The following is a 15,082-nucleotide window of genomic DNA, read 5'->3' as shown; positions in this document are numbered from 1 at the left end:
GATTTTTAAAAACAAAGTATCTGTGAAATTCAATCCCTCACTTTATTCCAGTTAAAGATCTATTATGTTCTACAGGCTACAGAAATCTTCATAAACATATATCTCAAGATATAGGAAAATCCATGCAAATGAGTGTTCATGAGAATGGGGGAAAAAAATCTTGAATGGAAAAAACATTCCAGTGATCTGACTTCAAACTTGGTCATGACAAGTTCTACTCTCTAAAATAGGAGCAAAACCATGTCCTTTCAAGACTGCTAAATATTCACATAGTGATTTTCTGACTTTAATTACTCATTTTCCCCACAGTATGAGGAATCTAAGAGAGTCTGGTAGATTCATTTTTAGATTCCTAATAAATCCATATAATAAAACAATAATACCCAATAAATAGTATTTCTCAAACAAAAAATCGTGGGGAAAAATCCAAAAAAAAAAGGAAGAAAGAAAAAGAAAAAAATGCTTGCAGCACCCAAATATGACCTCACACTCCTTTGTAGGAATGCTATTATTTTCTATAGAACTGAGGCAGAAAAACTTTAACTGGAGACCATGTGTCTTCTATAATTAGAACTTTGGGTCATTACAGTCAGACAAAAATATATACTGAAAAGCAGTGAGCAATAAATAATCAGTGAATGAGCATTGTAGGCATTCTGAAGCCAACAACCCCAATGAATTAAAAGCTGTGGCAGTACTGTCTGGCTTCCCTCTTTGGAACTCCTTCCATTTAGTTCTGTGTGTTTCAGGGAAGACCAGACGACAATTCATGGAAGCTTGAGAGTTGCCTTTTAATTCGGTCATGCCAGAAGAGTCCCCAGGTACCCCCAAAAAGCAATGTGACCCCAAGGAATTCCAGAACCAGAGAAAAACTCTCTTCAGCTCATCAAGATTAGACTTGCAGAAGTCTAGACAACCTTAGAGTCCAGAATGAACATTCCCAAAATGCCCAGAACTACCAGCCTTCTTGACTAGAGTCCTTCATTTGGAGAATCCTGGGGGCTGAGACTCTTCCCCTCTTCCTCTCCTCTTAATTTTCATTAACCACCTCCTTCCACCCATCTTGTTTTCTTAAACATCCAAACTTCCCTCCCTCTTGCCTCCCTGCATATTCTTTTCCAACACCCCTCCCTGGACCTGTCTTGGTTGAGATCACCATTTTGGAATTCTCAGCCACAAAGCCCACCTGGTTGCAAGGGTGTGGTCATCCTCAAGCAATCGCAACATGATTTGAGTCTCTCTTTTTACCACTTCTCTTCTGGCGTGCCTTTCCGCACCTTTTCTTTCTCTACTTAAAACTTCCTGTGTGATGTCTACAATATACTTTAAAAGATTTCAACATAGCAAGTATGATCCTGTGCCTGTGTTAAAGTCAGAGTGTTCAAACATTTTTATTCATGAACCCCTAAAAGAATTCCCATGTACATTTTTTAGGTTGACAATTAATATGTACGGTAAATCTAAATAGTTAAAAAGATATAATATCCAGCACATTGTTAAGGAGCCACAAATTTAGCTCGTGCAATTATTAGAAAATGTCTCTACTACCTAATTGGTAAAACTAGACCTCATTGTCAAACTAATCAGACTGACTTTCTGACAAAGGAAGTTTGACTTTAGTTTTCTATTTAAACACCATGTTCACATGTGTCTCCAGGGCAAACGGGCAACAGCTCACATCAAAATTCTCATTCTGGGATGATGGATGCATGGATGGATGGATGGATAGATAGGTGGCAGGCAGGCACAAAACCTTGCTTCTGGAAGCAGTAAGGCACTGACCATTTTAATAATTCTTAAAGGAGTGCCCTTTACTTTGCATTCTAATACTGTACTCTCGTTTGGCATAATAACGCAGTAATGAAGCCCAGTAAGATTTGGGGAGGATGAGTGGTATGCCTTTCTTCTGTAAAGTTGAGGAGGGAAGTCCAGAAAGGAAAGATGGTAAAGGAGAGGCTTAACCACAGGAAAAGCTGGCCACGGGTGAGCATGCATATTCCAGCATATAAACCTCTGGGGGGCTTCGTGCTATCCCAGCCTAGGATAACAACTCCAGACAAGGTAAGCTGTAATTTAATTAGAAAGGCTAAACCCTGGAGGTGGCCACTACAAAGCTATGTTATCTTCATCACCATTAACACCAGAGACTTTGCTAATTAATTTAATGAACGTGAGAAATGTGCTTTTACTGTGCTCGATAATTGGTGTAATTAGTAGGTTAGAAACACTCTCTCCAACCGGTGAGTTTTGTGTTATTCAATAAATGTGGACTGGCCAAAATATTTTACAGACCTGTCCCACTACTGATTAAAAATTAAAATGTAGGGGTCACCTGGGTGGCTCAGTCAGTTAAGTGTCCAACTCTTGATTTCAGCTCAAGTCATGATCTCCCAGTTCGTGGGTTCGAGCCCCACATCAGCTCCACACTGGCAGTGTAGAGCCTGCTTGGGATTCTCTCTCTCTCTCCTCGTCTCTCTCTGCACCTCCCCCACTCATGTAGACACTCTCTCTCTCTCTCTCTCTCTCTCTCTCTCCCTCTCCCTCTCCCTCTCCCCCTCCATGTCTCAAAGTAAATAAAAACTTTTTAAAAATAAATAAAAATCTAGTATGTCTAAGAAGCTCAATCCCTCAGGGCCCTGTGTTCAGTCATTGGCTGCGATGATCCTACTTGCCTAATGCTGACTGTAAGTCTAACTAAATCCTCTCTCTAAATCAGCACTGCTCTATAGAACAATGCAAGCTATAGGGGTGGGTAGCTCAGTCCGTTGAGCACCCGACTTCAACTCAGGTCATGAATTCACTGATCATGAGTTTGACCGCATCGGGGTGTGTGCTGACAGCTCGGAGCCTGGAGCCTGCTTCAGATTCTGTGTCTCCAGTACCTGTTATTCCCCCACTTGCATTCTGTCTGTCTCTCTCTCTCTCTCAAAAATAAATAAAGACTAAAAAAAAAAAAATTTTTTTAAAGGCCAATGCAAGCTATACAATACAAAAATTTTTCATTTTTAATTTTCTAGTAGCCTTAAAAAAAGGAGGGAAAATTAATTTAGTAATATGTGTTCTTTACCCTATATACAAGCAAAATATTATCATTTTGACATATACTCAATATTTTTTTTAAATGTTTATTTATTTTTGAGACAGAGAGAGACAGAGCATGAATGGGGGAGGGTCAGAGAGAGAGGGAGACACAGAATCCGAAGCAGGCTCCAGGCTCTGAGCTGTCAGCACAGAGCCTGACGCGGGGCTCGAACTCACGGACCATGCGATCATGACCTGAGCCAAAGTTGGTCGCTTAACCGACTAAGCCACCCAGGCACCCCTATACTCAATATTTTTTAAACTACTGATACTTTACACTCTCTTTTTCTTACTACATTTTGTGAAATCTGGTGTGTATTTTACATTTATAGCACATCTACACTCGGACTGGTCACAGTTCAAGTGCACAGCAGCCATCACACCGCACGGCACAGCCCTGGAATACTGCTGCATTCAATTCAACCAAAACCTTCACGTCCTTCCAAAGGACAGAGAACTAGAGTTTACCAAGCTTACGACACTGGCTGTATGAACTGTTTTTGAGCCTGCTGGCTAATAATGATTGTTTAATGAATGCCAATGTGCATGGCAGGGTTGAGAAGCTTGCCTTCATTACAACCCTCACAGCAGGACAATCGATATCCCTCATAACCTACTTTTAAGTCCTGGGAGTTAACGCTACTGAGCAAAAGTAAAGCAAAGATTACCAACTGTGCACAAATTAGCTTAAGCTGCTGATTTGTCATCACTTAAAATCTTCCTACTACCTTTCCTTTTAATGAAAATTAGTTATTCATCTATTTTGTGGAAAACAAAGAAACAGTGACATTTACAACCACCAGATAGTATTTGAGGAAGCATCTACTATGCCGGTCCCCAAAGAGATTCAGGGGTACATTCACGGAGCTATCGTGGAAGGGTGGTGGTGGGGAGAGGATAAGACAAGTACATAAGTTAACAGGTAAACAGTTATAACTAATACGTTAGGGACAGATACATTCATAAATGCAGAGGAAAAATATTTCTTTTTGATGGGGGTGAGTGTGCAAGGAATAAGCTGCATTTGAATGGATATCTTTGAAGCATGTAAACACTGTTGGGACATCTGTGAAATAGAGAACACACAAAGTCCTCAAGGCATAAAGAACAGGACATACACACAAAAAAACTCTGAGAAGCGTCTCTGGCAGACCAATGTTTGATCAGAGCTGCAATGCCATTCATTGAATTTCTCAAATGGGCTGCAGCTAGATTGTGGAGGATTTTTAATACCAAGCTAAGAGTTTAAACAATGTGGGCCACTGACTTTTTCTGAGCAAAAGAGTAATAACATGATCAGAAGTGCGCTATAGTGAGTTTAATATGAAAAATGGATTCATAGCGAGGGAGGCTAGAAGAAAGGAAGCCAAAGTGAGGCTTACTACAATCGCCCATGCTGGACATCTGAAAGCCAGAAGCAGCAAAGCAGCGATGAAATTAGAAGGGAAGGGATGGATGAAAGAGGTTTTGAATCATACAGGTAAGGTTACCATGACCCGACTACTGAATTACTGGAAGGGCAATGAAGGAGAAGAGAAGCCAAAATAAGTCCCAAGCTTTGAGGCAACATGAAGGATGGAAGTGCCTCTCCATTTAAAAAAAGAAGAAACAGAAAAATAGAAGCATAGGAAGAGAAACTGCTTAGGGAAGAAAGGACGTTCTCTGCACCTAACGAATCAGGGGTTAGCAGGATATTCAGGTGAAGACGTTAAGCAAGCCTGTGACAATGCAAGACCAGAGCAGTGAGGAGAAGTCCCCTGTAGGTGACTATCCCAGGAGCTCCAGTTTTCAGAAGAAAATGCACACTTAACTGTGCTAAAGCACCAAAGGAGCTAGGGAAAGGATGCCTGAAGAAATATAGTGAATTTGACCACCAGGAACCAGCTGGCATCCAATATAGTGAGGAAGCAGGGAAGCTGGCTTTGGGCTGGCAGACACGTATCTTATTACAAGTTTCCTGAAGCAACACCTGTACCAACATATTTTAAAATTATGTGACTGTTGACCCACAAACTCTGGAAATTTATCTTAAGGACTCCCACACATTTAGACATATTTAAAAGGGTATTTTTCAGGGGCTTCTGGCTGGCTCAGTCGGAGAAACATGCGACTCTTGATCTTGGGGTCTTAAGTTCGAGCCTATGTCGGGTGTAGAGATTACCGAAATAAATTTTTTTTTAATAAAAGGAGGGAAGACTGGGGGGGCTCAGTTGGTTAAGCATCCGACTTCAGCTCAGGTCATGATTTCACAGTTCGTGAGTTGGAGCCCCACGTTGGGCTGTGTGCTGACAGCAAGAAGCCTGGAGCCTGCTTCAGATTCTGCATCTCCCTCTCTCTCCGCCCCTCCTCTGCTCGCGCTCTGTCTCTCTATCTCAAAAATAAATAAACGTTAAAATAAATTTTTTTAAATAAAAATAAAATGATGTTCTTCAAAGTACTCGGCATAATTGAAAAAAAAAGCCTCTAAACAATCTAAATATCCATCCATAGGGATTATTCAAAAGTACATTTTCAGGTATAAATACAACCATTAGAAATGATATTAAGGGGGCCCCTGGCTGGCTTCAATTGGTGGAGCATGTGACTCTTGATCTTGAGACTCTGAATTTGAGCCCCATGTTGGGTGTAGAGATTAAAAATAAAATCTTAAAAAATTATATTAAGAAAGGAGATGTAAAGACATGGAAGGATTTTCACAACATATTAAGGAATAAAAAAGTAGATCATTAAAGAGTATAAAGTGTTTAGTTTATATATTGTATGCATACATGACTAGAAAGACAAGAGGTAAAATATTTGCACAATTTATTTCTAAGATAATGAGAGATTCTTACAGGCTATTTTTATGAGCTATATTTTCAAATTTCTATAATAAATAATACTTTTGTGCCATTTTTTTCTTTAAAACATGCCTTCTGCAAAGGTGTGCTGTTCTCCACTTTAATGTAAACAAGTAGGAAGGGAACAGAACATGGCAACTATAAAAATAAACCGGGCTGAGAGAAGGTCTGTCTGTCTGTCTGTCTGCCTGTCTGCCTGCCTTGGAGGGGGGTGGGGAGAAAAAGGAGACATGACCCATCTGTAATTATATGTAGACAGGAAGGATCTGGGAGGCAGGGAGGGGGGAAAGAGATTTTAGGTGCCAACACTCAACACACAAGAAGAGCTCCCTTAGAGACCAAACCCCAAGCTCCTACACTAGGTGCAATTAAGGTCACACGTTTCTAAAAATGAAACTCCCCAGGTCAATTTGCTTTTCCATTTGCCTTTCCAGTGAGTTTCCCACTGCAGTCTGAAGAGATGATTAAGTACATGTAAAAGAACTGTGCCTATAGAACTACACCTCTTCCCATCTAGTCTATCCAGTCTGGAAACACTGTTGAAAAGGGAGTTGCATCATTTAAAATACACCTTTTGCAATAAATCCAAGTATTTCAAGGTAAAATTACCGGGGTGCTGATCAGTTATTAAGATGGGAAGACAAAACTAGAAGATTAATGTAAACCAAAATGTCACTGACAGATCACACCAAGCCACCTAGACTTTCTCAAGGGTGTGTGTGTGTATATGTGTATATATATGTGTGTATATATATATATATATATATATATATGTATGTATATATATATATACACACACACACACATATATATGTATATATATATATACATACACACCCTTACATATATATATATATACACACGTATATGTGTATATATACGCATATATATACGCGTATATATACAATATGTGTATTGTATATATACAACATGTATATACACACACACACACACACACACACACACATATATATATATATATATCTGGAGAAAAAAAATGGAGAGTTAACTGTCCTTTGTTCATAGACTTTAATGAAATACAATCCACTATGAATATAATTTTTAAAATAGAAAATAGGGTATTCTTTTTTGATTCTTTTTCTCCATTTTGGAGTCTTTAATATTGAGCCATGAGAAGTTAAAAACAAATGTAACATAATACACAAAAAAGAGGAAAAGTCATTTTAGTAATTACATTTTCAAAAGTGCAAGTGCATTAAAATGCAATCCTTTATCCAAGAAAAATATTTATAATAAGCAGGAAGAACATGCCAGAAAGGAACACTATGTTTCCCCTTAAAAACTCAGGGGCAAAATCATTTCTTCTCACGGACGTCACAGTTAAGAAATCAACCCATAAAGCATGGCACCCTTTGCTTAAAAGCGTACAAACTGAAAGTTGACGAGTAAAATAATTTAAAGACTTAGCCTCATATTGGAAAATGCACACTCTCTCATTTTCAATTTATATAACTAATAACTATGTAAAAAATTCACATGAACCATTAATACTTGTTTTATTGAAAAGCTTACTCAGGTAGAGTTGGACAAGAGAGATAAAATCCACAATATGAATCAAAAAAATGCAAGAAACCTGATATTCAAGCCACCTCCCCAACATACTAATGTTATCCTTTATGATTACTTATCCTCTAAATTGCTGTTGAAAATTAAAATCCTGCCTCAAATCAGCACTATCTTTATTTAACACTCTACTGTGGGTCTAATGTTTACTTGCCTTTTTTTGGAAATCTGTAATTTCAGACTATACCAGCTCTGAGTATAGCAAAGTTGGGGATCACCTTCTGTGTAAAACAGTGCTTCCTTTTCTTTGTCTACAATGTGTCTCTCTTAAGCATCAAAAAGTCTAGATTAATTTAATTTAGTTGGAGATTAATGTCATTAATTCAGTTGAAGATTAGAAGAACAAGTTCATGTTTCTAGTGAAATAAATGGCTTTATAACCAGTAATTCTATCTCTTGTCCATTTTCATCATTTTCGACTCATGAGCCCTAATCATTTCAGTCAGTTTTATGAAAACACCAAATGCATTCACTCTAAGTTTCCTTCACTGGACTCCTCTCACTGTTAAATCATTTCTTAATTAGGAGACCAGAATCTCAGAGAGTAATGCATGTGCAAGTCAACACAGCTTTGCAAGGGAAGGATAATGTTCTCTGTCTTCTTCTATGTTTCCTTCCTAATGACAGTAAAACAACCCAATGGCCAGTGTCTGCTGAGAACACTACAATGACTCCCTCCTTTCCATGATCCTAGAACTACAGAAAATCTAATTCATGGTGAAAAATTTTTCTTGAAGTTAGCAAGAGAATGAATCAAACAAAAAGATTTGGATAATCTTTCTTCAAAGCTTAAGCACTTCCCTCAAGATAAGCACAAGCTAGCAAACCTGACTGAGTATAACTGAAAGCATACGCAATAATATATTCAAAAGAATTGAAAGCAGGATCTTGAAGAAATATCTGCACACCCATACTCATAGAAGCATTATTCACAATAGCTAAAAACTGTAAGCAACCCAAGTGTCCACTGATGGATGAGTGGATAAACAAAATGTGATGTACACCCATGTGCATGCACACACACGCGCGCGTGCACACACACACACACACACACAGAAATATTATTCAGCCTTTAAAAAGGAAAAAAAAAAGTAGATGCAACTTAAGAACATTTTGCCAAGTGAAATAAGCCAGTCACAAAAAGTGAAATACTGTTATGATTCCATTTACCTACAGTAGCCAAATTTATAGAGACAAAATAAAATGGTGGTTGCCAGAGGCTAACCACCTCTGGAGAGGGGAATTGGGAGTTGTTTAATCGGTACAGAGTTTCCATTCTGCAAGAAGAAAAGAATTATGGATATAGATGGTGGTAAATACACTCAATATCACTGAACTGTTCACTTAAAAATGGTTACAATGCGGGGCGCCTGGGTGGCTCGGTCGGTTGAGTGTCTGACTTCGGCTTGGGTCATGATCTCACGGTTTGTGAGTTCGAGCCCTGCGTCGGGCTCTGTGCTGACCACTCAGAGCCTGGAGCCTGTTTCAGATTCTGTGTCTCCCTCTCTCTCTGACCCTCCCCCATTCATGCTCTGTCTCTCTCTGTCTCAAAGATAAATAAACGTTAAAAAAAACTTTAAAAAAATGGTTACAATTGTACATTTTATGTTATGCATATTTCACCACCAAAAATAAAATAAAAAATAAAAAACCTGGGGGATAAAAAAGCTTGTGCAATAAACATTTTTCATTCCCATTTCAACTTGATTTTCCAAAGAAGAGATGTTGAGTATGCCTCAACTCATACATTCTCCAAGAAGACAATGGAGGGATTTCAACTGATTCTAATTTCATCTTTCAAGACTTATATTTTCAACATATCTTTCTTTAAGATATAAATGCAGATATTCTGAATTCGAGAATCAAAACTGCTTTCACAATGGCCACGCCTCTAGACCTCTTAGTCACGAGGGAAACACCTGCTCAAATTCCTTGTGGTAGATACTGCTGGCTATCTACTCAATCACCCCTCTCCTCTCTTGGCTTACAAATCTAATCTCATTTTTTTTTTCCTTGAAACAACCTGGTCAATTATAACAATCACTTCCCCTTGCAACTAATGATAACCATATGGCCCAGTTTGGGCCAATTGTGAGCAAAGAGTGTTGGGTAGAAATTCCAGGTGAGCTACGAACCCCCTGACAAAACTTAACACATTCAGCTGGCATAAACATTTTACCCTTGGCTTCCACCTCTCTCCAGGAAGGCTGGAGCAGCCAATTTCCCTGAACAGGTAACCAGCCCTGCATTGCCTGTCTACAGACCGAAGGTTCCTGAAGAAAAAGGAATTATTTCTTACAACAAAGAATAGTAGGTTTTCTCTTCCTTGCAGTTTTACTCAATCCTAACTCAATCCGGCACCACTGAGATAAGTCTGAGGGAAGAAATTCAGGAATATTTCCAGTGTAGAAGATGGGAGTTATATATTCTACCTCTGTAAAAGGGTCATTGGCAAGACTGCAATGTAACAGCCCCGTGTCCATGGTAACACTAAAAGCCAGATGATTAGACTAGGGAGACAGTATACTGAGGATGCTGCCAGAGCCTTACCCCACAAATAATATCTTTTCATAATAAAGCATTTATTAAATGCTTGCTGTACGGCAGACACAGGCCAGATATCCGGTGTGCAATATAAATCCCAACAACTCTACAAGGTAGAGCTCGCACTCCCAACCACTCGACTGAACTGCTTTTTGGTAGCTTTATCCCTTAAACAACACGTTCAATCTCTCTGATTTTCCTCTTGTGTAAAAGGCGCAGAAAAACGCAACGCTCAAAGGACTGTGGTAAGAATAAATGATAATATGATCAAAGTATGTAGCAAGGGGCTCAGAGCAATGCTCAGTAAAAAGTGACTGTCATCCTCATCCAAAGAAGAAGAAGAAGAAGAAGAAGAAGAAGGAGGAGGAGGAGGAGGAGGAGGAGGAGGAGACGAAGAAGAAGAAACTGCAGACATTCTCAGACGTAGCTAAACATCAGACTCCCCTAGAAAATTTCACCAGAACACAGATTCCTTGACCCCAACCAGGCTTACTGAGCCAAGGGGTGCTCAGTCACACAGAGATGGGGGGGGGGGGGGGGGGAGTCTGGTCTTTCCAGTTAACAGGGAATGTTAACTACCATATTTTCAAGAGACTACAAACTTCACCACATTGTTATACCAAATCACTAGAAAGCCTGTATACCTAAGCCACATATAGAAATCCACACTCTGCCTGCACAGCTGCCTTCACAGAACCTACATTAAAAGTATGCCCTCTGCTTTCACTAAAATTTAAGAACACGTCTGTAGTTTATGTGAAATTTCTCTCAAGGACAATGTATATCACATCCTCTCACTCTGGAGACCAGGAATGAGGCAGGCTGTCCCGAGCATTGAGTCCTTTCTGTCCTAGACAATGGAGCTATTTCATCCACTCAATCACCTTGCCTTGGCTTCCAAGTTCAGAGCAGAGTTGGGTGCCACAACTTTCCTCAATCAAGTTTTAAGTATCGTTAGTATAAGGACTAGTTTAATTAGTTTGCTTTGCCTTGGGAGGATATTTGAAAACATTTTACTACAAAAGCAATCCACATTTATTAAGGAACATTTAGATAAGCAAAAGGAAGAAAATGTAAACCCATTTCCCTCCACCCAGAGGCAATCACTGTTAACATGTTTGTGTCCACCCTCATAGACATTTGTGTCTGTTTTATTTTTTATGAAATGGAATAAAAAAAAACAGTATTTTATTGCTTTTACTTAAAAGACATTATGAGCATGTTTCCATTATAGTACATACTCCTTTATAATGTCACTTTTAAACTCCATAGGTATTTTATTGACTGGACATTCAATAATATATTTCCCACTATCACCCTGTTGTACATTCTTAATGTCATTTCCTTTAAGTTTATAAAACGTAAAACATATTTCTGTAACAAACATATATAGAGTTAAAATTGTGTACATATGCATGACTCATTTATTTACTCACCCATCCATTCATTCACTTAAAGAACAAATTCTTAAAAGTAAAGTCAAATAGGGGTGTCTGGGTGGCTCAGTTGGTAAAATATCCAACTCGAATTCAGCTCAGGTCATGATCTCACCATTGGTGAGTTCGAGCCCAGCATTGGGCTCCACACTGAGAGCACAGAGCCTGCTTGGGATTCTCTCTTTCCCTCCCCTACACTCATACACATTCATGTTCGTTTTCTCCCTCTCTCTCTTTCTCTCTCTCTCTCTCTCTCTCTCTCTCTCCCTCCCTCCCTCAAAAATAAATAAACTTTAGGGGCACCTGGGTGGCTCAGTTGGTTGAGCATCTGACATCAGCTCAGGTCATGATCTCACAGTTTGTGAGTTTGAGCCCAACATTGGGCTCGCTGCTATCAGCACAGAGCCCACTTCAGCTCTTCTGTTCCCCTCTCTCTTGGTGTCGCTCCCCAGCTCCTGCACACATTCTCACTCTCAAAAATAAATAAAATGTAAAAAATTAACACAAAAAAACAAACTTAAAAAAAAAGCGAAGTCAAGTAGACATCTCAGTAGCGTTCCACCCAGTAGACCGCTCCCTGCCTCTCAAAAGTCTCTTCCCTTGTCTTTGCAGATTTAATTTCCTTCTTCTCCTATACTCATCCACACCAGGTCCAGATTTCCTAAGAGATCAGTCCTGGGCCACATCTCAATTTAATCACTCTTGGCAAGTAGTTCCTAATCTACTCTCACAGTTTCAAATGCCATCCACGTACAAAAGCCCCCGTATTGTATCTCTAACCCAAACCTCTCTACTAAATTACAAAACCATGTGTACTGGTTTCAAAATGCGTTCATAAATTACTTATTAGTCTTCCATTCGAGAGGTAGAGCTTAATTCCCCTCCCCTTTAATGGGAGCTAGATTTGGTAACTTACTTTCTACAAATAGAATATGGCAGAGGTGACAATGTAGGGTTTCTAAGACTATACAAAAGGCATTGCAGGTTCCTCCTTGCACTCTCTCATATCACTTGCTCTAGAAGAAGCCAGCTGCCATGTCATAAAGACACTCAAGCATCCCCATGGAGAGGTCCAATGATGAGGCACTATGGCCTCCCACCAACAACCAGCAAGGAACCGAGGCCTTCTGCCAAAAGCCATGTTCATAAACCATCTTGGAACCAGATCTTCTAGCCTCAGTCAAGCCTTCTGTTTAGCCTTGGCCAACACCTTGATTACAGCCTCATGAGAGACCCTGGACCAGAATCACCTGGTAAAGCCACTCCCAAATTCCATGAGATAATAAATTGCATGAGATAATGAATACTCACTGTTTTAAGCTGCTAAAGGTTGGTGTAATTTGTTATACAGCAATAGATTACTAATGTAAATTTGCTGCTACATTTCAGAGTAATATGCCATGCAGCAAGAAATTAAAAAAAAAAACTAAAACATAGCATGTGTCCAACCATCTACCTGACATCTCCACTGAGATAGCTCACAGACTCATTTCAAACTTAACACATCGAAAACTGAACTGCTGGTCCTCTCTCAAGAGGACCAAGATCTCTCAAGATCTCCAATCTTTCCTAATTCAGTACCCAACACTTTCATCTACTCACTTGTTCATGTCAGGACTCTAAAACCAATCTATCACCAACTTCTGCTGGTTCAAATTCCAACATGTACCTTGACTCCAGCCGCAACTCTTCATCTCCCAGTCATCCCCCCAATTGAGCTACTATCATTTTGCTTGGACTCCAGTAACAGTGAGCCAAAAAACTAACACTTCTGCTCCCGTTCCTTTCTAATGCACTTCCTTATTGGTAGCCAGCTTCACAATGAACTTTGGAACAGTTAAATAAACATGGTTTACAAAGCTCAGAATCATCTGACCCTTCCTTACCTAAGCCAAGTCCTATCTTGCAACGCTCTTCCCTTCCTCTCAATAGCTCCAGCTACACTGGCCTTTGTGTTATCAGAAATACCCAGCCCTTCCTGCCCCAGGATATTTGCTCATGCTGTTATGCCTGCCTACAGTACTCTTCACCCCATTCTCAACCTGCTTAATTCCTATAGCTATCTCAGGTCTCATTTAAACATCTTTTCTTCAGGGGGCGCCTGGGTGGCACAGTCGGTTAAGCGTCTGACTTCGGCTCAGGTCGTAATCTCATGGTTTGTGAGTTCGAGCCCCATGTCGGGCTCTGTGGTGACAGCTCAGAGCCTGGAGCCTGCTTCAGATTCTGTGTCTCCTTCTCTCTCTGCCCCTCACCAACTTGTCTCTCTACATCTCTCAAAAAATAAATAAATGTAATAAAAATAAAAAACTTAAACATCTTTTCTTCAGAACAGACTTCCAGACTTTCAGTCTCTCAAAGCATCCTGTTTTCTTTTGCTCCCTAGTACTTACCTCAATTTGATTACATATCGCTTTGTATAAGTCCATGAGGGCAGAAAGGTCTCCTTTGTTTGACATACTATATGCAGCTCCCAAAACGGGATGTCAATTAAAAAAAAAAAATGTTTGAATGATTTTATTTAATGTGTTCATTAGGCCTTCACAAACTATGCATTGACCATAATTCATTCTAGACCCCTAACTTGTCAACTTCAATTAAAAAAAAAAAAAAAAAAAAAAGATTCTGTTATATCTATGGCTTTTTCATCCTTCTGCAAAATTTTAAAACCGTGATCATCAAGATGACTCACAGATTTTCTTTCTCATTTCCTCTTTTTCATGTATTTGAAGATCCTTTAATTATTGACAAAGAATGAAAATTTGACTTCTAGGAACATTAAAAAGAAGAAAAGCTGTTATAAAAATAGTCCCTCAAGGCAGAGCAATTCTAAAGCTCATTAGAAAACTAAATTGACCCCTGATTCATCTAAATAGGAACATTTTATCCTGGTGTTTAGAGTTCTGATGAATAATCACTTCCCTCTCCAGAGCGTGGTTGATTTGTAAAGGCAAGGGGATCGTGACTCTGCACAAGATTATTTGTGGATGAAGAAATCAGAGACCCACTGACGGGAGAATCAAGAAACACTAATAAGGGCGAGAGGAAGCCAACGTAAAGCAGCCAGGCCCAGCCACAGTTCCAGTAGACGCCACGGTTCCAGTAGACGCCACACTGACTTGCAACCTGAGACGGTTGTTGGGAGTCTGGGGGTCTGGGAGCAGACAGTGTGGGTTAGGAGGCGAAGCCACACACGGGGAGCAGCCCCACAGCAGTGTTAGCAGCAACTAACCAAAAAAGAAACTGTGCATGGCACTGAAGGAGGAAAGAAATATATGTATCGGTCTTCCCACCCACGTTCACACACACCGAGACTGAAGTCCAACATCATACAGGCTTATGCATAAACACATAATTGTGCCACGGCACAGCGTTTAACTTCACAGATGCATATGAATGCATAGGGGTAGAATATGACAAATTCAACTATACATGTAAGCACAGGTATATTAATTATTTGCCCAGAAAAAAAGAAATGTTAGGTGGTGGAGTACAAGATGTAATAGTCAGTGAATCTGAAACACTATAGCTTTGGCCATTCCACTCATTGTAACAAACAGGAGACACACATTCTTTCTGTAGCTCGGAGTACAGTATCAT

The 15,082-nt window shown here is 39.6% G+C and overlaps 1 protein-coding gene across 8 annotated transcripts in view; it reads right to left on the bottom strand.

The window, feature by feature from the left end:
• Positions 1 to 15,082, bottom strand: part of UTRN (utrophin) — a 569,571-nt gene that overhangs the window by 415,437 nt on the left and 139,052 nt on the right. The gene's annotated exons all lie outside the window — the stretch shown is intronic.

Source organism: Panthera onca, chromosome B2 (assembly GCF_046562875.1).
Source record: "Panthera onca isolate mPanOnc1 chromosome B2, mPanOnc1 haplotype 2, whole genome shotgun sequence".
Lineage (NCBI taxonomy): Eukaryota > Metazoa > Chordata > Mammalia > Carnivora > Felidae > Panthera > Panthera onca.
The sequence above is the reverse complement of the archived record's forward strand: the minus strand, read 5'-3'. Positions and strand labels throughout refer to the sequence as shown.